Source organism: Ursus americanus, chromosome 1 (assembly GCF_024610735.1).
Source record: "Ursus americanus isolate L20-20 chromosome 1, mUrsAme1.1.p, whole genome shotgun sequence".
In the NCBI taxonomy this organism is placed as follows: domain Eukaryota; kingdom Metazoa; phylum Chordata; class Mammalia; order Carnivora; family Ursidae; genus Ursus; species Ursus americanus.
The window spans coordinates 96,967,652-96,974,061 of NC_142127.1; the positions used below are offsets into that span (position 1 = coordinate 96,967,652).

Here is a 6,410-nt window from a genome sequence, read left to right on the forward strand (position 1 = left end):
ATCTCTGCATTTAGCTCAATAACTGGCACATAGTAAGATCTTACCAGATATTCAGGGGATTCACACATCTCGTTGTCTTCTCTTTTAGAGATCGTGTGTGATTTTGTGTATGTGTGTTGTGGATCTCCTCTCCCTCCTCAGGTAGGTGCCTCTCAGCTCATTAGCTCTGCGGGTCTACAGCTCCACAGGTTTGTGACTCTTGGGAGTAGAAGAACAGAGACCTATAACCGTGAGACCTTTGTGATCCCAACTGCAGTGACAGCATTGGTAGAGAGAAGCTCCCTGTGATACCTCAGGCACCCAACTACCCACTGACCCTCATCTTTTCAGACTTTCTCTTTTAGACCCAATAAAAAGGCAAAGAGCCCTTCCAGAAAGTCCCCCAATAACAAGTCTATTTTCTTAGTGGGATGCCTGACACCTGCCCCTCACTGTAAGGCAGGTCAACGGCACTGCCAGCCTTGCCTCCGGTTCCTAGTGGCTGGCTGCAGGGGGCCCACAGGGGGGGACCAAAGTGGGTCCCGGCAGGAGCCATCTGAGTGCAGCCTTGGATCTGACAGCCCAGAAGGGCTAGAGTAGTTTGAAAACGGGCCTTGTGTGAACTCTTAACCCCAACCTGCCCACCTTGGAGGAACCCTGAGCAAGAACCTTGGCTATCTCGAACAAGATCCGGGCAGCCCAGAACATCTCCAAGAGGGTTGCGACATCACAGAACCTTATCCATCTCCCTGCTGACAACCTTGTCCTGAACCCACAGGATGAAAGAGTGACCCGGGACAGTGACAGCCTCATCAAGGGTAAGAGATGAGCCTGGTGACCAGGAACTCCACTCCCAGAGAAGAAATGGATATTTTTCTCTCCCTGGTTTTTGAGAAGCCAGCTTGGGGTGCGGCACACCCTCATCTCACCCCCAGTATCATGCGATGGTCTCTTCTGCATCTGTCCTCCTAACCCTTCTCGGATGAACAAGGCCTGGCCAATTTCCCAGGGGAATGATTTTGCTCCTCCCTGTATTGGCCAGAGGTGTTGGGACAGTGTGATTTATGACTGATCCCCTCTAGTGTTGGTTCCTCCTTCTAGGTTGGGAGATGATAACCAACATCCCAGGAATTCTCAATAAATTTTTACTACTTATGCTGAAAAAAAAAAAAAAAAGTCTATTTGCAATGAGCCTGGCTAGGTTCTGCAGAGAATCCGTAATGCAGTTCCAGGATTCCTCCCTTGGTCAGATAAATACCACTGGCCAGTGCTGTTACCACATGTCCCAGATCTGAAGATTGGAGTCTTGCCTAAAATGGAGGACAGGCTGTCCTGGGGTCAGGGCCTCTCAAGAATCTTACCAGGGACCTGCAAACTCCTGCATTTCCCAGCACTTCCTATGTGGGGTGTAGCTACCTCCTCAGAGAGATTCATGAACAGACTTCCAGAGGGGTGAACTTCCCATGAGCCTCTCTCCAGGACAAATGAGAATAAGAACAATTCTTTTTGTTGTTGTTGTTTTAAGATTTTATTTATCCATTTGTTTGACAGAGAGAGACAGCAAGAAAAAGAGCACAAGCAGGGGAGCAGCAGAGGGAGAGGGAGAAGTAGGTTCTTCAGTGAGCAGGGAGCCCGATGCGGGGCTCGATCCCAGGACCCCAGGATCATGACCCGTGCTGAAGGCAGACGCTTAAGGACTGAGCCACCCAGGCGCCCTGAGAATGAGAACATTTCTAAGGCAGAGTGGCATTGGGGCAGACACATCTTTATCCAGATGTTAAATTTTCATTGGGAATATTTTTTTTTTTAAAGATTTCATTTATTTATTCGACAGAGATAGAGACAGCCAGCGAGAGAGGGAACACAAGCAGGGGGAGTGGGAGAGGAAGAAGCAGGCTCATAGCGGAGGAGCCTGATGTGGGGCTCGATCCCATAACGCCAGGATCACGCCCTGAGCCGAAGGCAGACGCTTAACCGCTGTGCCATCCAGGCGCCCCTGGGAATGCTTGTTTTATATTTAGATTTTATAAAATTTCCAGTTCAAAAAGTTAGGCTCACATATCTAAGTTGTTCCAGCCATATTTGAAAGTTGCCCAATGACTAAATTAGATATTAAATAATCATTTTCCTTTATAGCTGTGCCCACATTGACAGACTTGGTTCATCTTTTTAAAAAATATTTCTCCATTATTCCTTTTTTTAAAAATAATATTTATTTTGTTATATTAGTCACCATACAGTACATCCCCAGTTCTTGATGTAGTGTTCCATGATTCATTACTTGCATATAACACCCAGTGCTCCATGCAATATGTGCCCTCCTTACTACCCAGCACCGGCCTATCCCAATCCCCCACCCCCCTCCCCTCTGAAGCCCTCAGTTTGTTTCCCAGAGCCCATAGTCTCTCATGCTTCATTCCCCCTTCTGTTCATCTTTATTGAGAGAATTGATGCGGCTTTGAAACAAAAGCATCTGTTTCAAAATTACATTTGCCCCAGTTAAGTAAATTCATTAATCCTGCTAACAACTCTGTATTATTAACATCAAATTAATAAGTAAAATCAAAACTTCACTTCCTCAAGTCACACTACCCACATTTCAAATACTCAGTAGCCATAAGTGACTACTGGCTACTGTATTGGAGAGTGTATGTATTGAAGACATCATCTCTGAATAATGCAATCAGATGGATATACAATGGTTATTCTGTAGCCAAATCAAGGCAGTGGCCAAGGTCAAGGTGGTTAACAGCATTTACCTTTCCTTTGTCTGGCTGGGAAGTCTTGCATTTTATGGGGAACTGACTTTAGTTTGTCCTGAGCCATGGAGCTGCCCACCCCCTGGTGGTCTGGGGTTTGCTCCTATCACCGGATGTCTTTTGTGCGAGGGATGCTCAAATCTTTGTTCAAGGATTGCCAAGTTCATCTACTGCTTATTTGAACCTTGCTTCACCTTGAGAGAATTTTTTTAACATCTACTCAAAAAAAAGGAAGATTGAAATACTCATTAACTCTTCCAATTTGCTGCATGACCTTGATACTCTTTTTGCATAAATTTCGCTTTGCCATTTCTAAAATGGTACCACCTAAAAGCAAATTAAGGCAAGACCAATGAAGCATTCTAAGCAATATTTGAACCTGGGCTTCCTAACTTTTTTTTTTTTTTTTGGCCTAGTTCGTGTCTTTTTGATTTAATTGATTTGGAAGTTATGTCAAAGAGGAGCTTAGTGTGAATTCAAAGAAATTTTCAGCTTGAGGCATCTTATTTTTTCAGATATCTGGTTTGACAAATGTAAAGTTTTGATTTTTAAATATAATTTTAATACTTAACTCTTATAAAAAAACACAGTGACAAATGTGTTACGGTGTGGAAATCATTTCTTAAAGGAAGCTGCCCTAAATTACTTTAGCAATTTCTTTTGATAAATCCTTAGCCACTTGTGTATATTATTAAAAGATCAAGAAGAAGGAAAGATATAATTTTAGCTGGGTTAAAGTCTCTAGCTTTAAAATAAGAAGACAGATGAATAATAGAGGAGTTTTAGATATAGCCTGGTCTGACCGAGGAGCCATCACAGAGTTCTAGAAGATTGTTCTCTTGTGCTCGGGTCTTTTGATGAAAGTCTCCAGTTTGAAGCAATGGATTCACGGACTATTGTTTATGCTTCTGCCATAATTCTGCATGGGCCATCTTGTATTAAGAACTAGCATTTCTTCATAGGAAATATCCAGCTCGTGTACACACACAGACACACACAGACACACACAGACACACACACACACACACACACACACACACACACTTTGGGTAATTATAAAATTGCACATGATAAAAGGGAGAGAAAGATATCATTGACCACAATAAACGAGACAAAAAGAAGGTACAAAGAACTTCTAGCCTTTGTGTATTGTAGTTTTTGGTATACAAAAGTGCTTTTCTGGGGACATTGTGCTTAGCTTTGGTGTTCCCAGGATGCCAGAGTGCAATGGTGCTCAGGTGTGTATTTAACAATGAAAGTGGCGTCCAAATTAAATCTGTCAGGCAGCCAAGTCCATCATCAAAGGTTAAACTATGCTTACAGGGCCCTTAGAGGATATTTTATGTGGGACTGTGAAAGTTAACACTTCTATACTCCTTTTGCTTGAGCCTGACAATCTTTAGATTTTCTCTCTTGGTGTTCATATTGAGATCTGAACTGAGAGGCACATGAAAACCAATCACAGTTCTATTTATTACCAGAAAAGGACCCTCACATGGCAGGCTTCAACTCTAACATATTGTTCTTTTCTGCAAGAGTAATTGATGAGAGTGGAAACATCTACAGGGCAGGTCTTCTTGTAAGGGCCACCTGCTGTTTTCCATGAAAGAAAATATATTTGCAGGGGCACCTGGGTGGCTTGGTCAGTTAAGCAACTGACTCTTGATTTCGGCTCAGGTCATGATCTCAGGTTCGTGGGATCGAGTCCCATGTCGGGCTCTGAGCTCATCAGGGAGTCTGCTTGAGATTCTTTCTCTCTGCCCCTCCCCCTGCTCATGCTGGGTCTCTTGCTCTTTCTCTCTCAAATAAATAAATCTTTAAAAAAAGAAGTTAAAAAAAAAAAGAAAATATATTTTCCAACCAGGAATGACAAGGGCCTTGAGGGCTGGAACACCCCTACCATTGCCAAAAGCCCTTTTAACTAAACACAAATGATCTGTAAAGTCAGTGCATTTTCACCATAAGATAAGATTTTTTTTTTTCCTACTAAACTGTCCTTCCTATATGGAAATTCTGGAGCAGTCAATGTTTGCGTGCTCAACTGAATATCTGTTATAAAATATGTTTTTTCCTAAGCCCAGCCGAGTATCTGTTATAAAATACATTTTTTTCTAAACCCACATGAACAATTTCCAATATAAAAAAGTATTCTTTCAGTTCAGAGTTTTGTTAACTGAGAACATTTTGGGAGAGGTCAATTTGCAAGTGTACTTTTCAGTATTAGGTTCTTTCTGACTTTAAACCTACCATGTTGACGTTGAATAATTATTCCAGGAATGCTGGACGAGCATCAGCATGTGGTACTGTTGAGATAAGTAAATGTACCATTGTTCTCGGAAGATCTGCTTTATGAATTATGTTGCCACAAGTGATTATTAATAAATATGTATGAACTGGTTAGAGGGAGAATATAGGGGAAAATTATATTCATATTTTGGCATTTATGTCTTCTCTCAATAATAAAACTTTTTGATCAATTGTGCTTACCACATTTGTATTAAAAGACTCCAAGAATGATCTACTGTGAGGATATGGAAGAATGATCTTTTCCCTTGGTTATTAAATAAGAATAGAATTTATTAGTTAATTATCCTTAGTCTGTTTCCTTTAACTTTGGAATGATGTTCCCAAATAAATCATTGCTTCCAGCCTGGTGCATCAGTTTTCAGAAAAAGAAGTGAGGAGAAGAGGACTTACATTTCCATGGCTTTAAATTCTTATGCAGTAGTGATGTCGATTTTTTAAAACATATCTTGTCCAAATATTCCAGATCTTCTTTCATCAAAATCCTAAGTAGCTAAAACTGTGGCTGGGGATTTAGATGTATTTTTAAAATTGTTGCTACTGAGGGAAGGGAAAAGTAAGGATATTCACATTTATCATTAAAGACCTAATACGTACCAAGCAATTTGTAATGGTTGTCACTTTTAAGCTTCACAAACTTCCTGCAATTTAAGAAGCTAAGTAACTAACCCCAAGTGACCCCCTGACATCATGGATTTGAACCCTAAGAGGTCTACTTAAAAATCTTGCACACTTTCCAATATACCATACTACCTCCATGAACTAAGAATTACCCCTTATTTGGATATTTAATATATATGGGTCTCTAGATGCTAAAATGTGTGTTTATATACACAGATACATATGTATCCTAGAAGCGTTTCTTGCCAGCTGAGTTTACTTGAGGTGTTTTGTTCTGGACTGCCTCGAACGTGTCCTTAAACTTGAGGGGGGACTACTCACTCTGCAAATCTGCCTCCATGGTACCAGTTACTGAGGAGAGGTCACAGGTTGGCTTCTAGAGCTTCCAAAGCTGTAAGTGCTGCTGCGGAGAAATGGCCTCCTACATATACCCCTTGTCTTACATAGTTTCCTAAGAAAAAGTTTCCTTAGGCTTTCATCTGCAGATCCATCCTGCACAGGGCTGAGATACCTGATCATGGGATGTAGTGTGGGAGGCAGATAGTATACTATTCTCTGTCATCATTCCCAGTCTAACTCATAAACCTCTCTTGCAAATCATCTCTGCTGAAATCAGCATACCCCTGGGGGTACCACTGCATCAGGTACTTTCAGACACACCTCAATCTCTCCAGGGGCTCAATGTCTAATATAGTATCAAGGACAGGTTCAAGCATGTTTGATTTGGAGTCACATATTGTTTAGAAA

At 41.5% G+C, this 6,410-nt stretch overlaps 1 non-coding gene across 1 annotated transcript; it reads left to right on the top strand.

Annotated features, from left to right (window-relative positions):
* The first annotated feature begins 281 nt into the window (after positions 1–281).
* On the top strand, positions 282–559 carry LOC123778132 (small nucleolar RNA U89). The gene has a single exon (XR_006775802.1). It is a non-coding gene; the product is annotated as a small nucleolar RNA U89 (small nucleolar RNA).
* Positions 560–6,410: the final 5,851 nt, after the last annotated feature.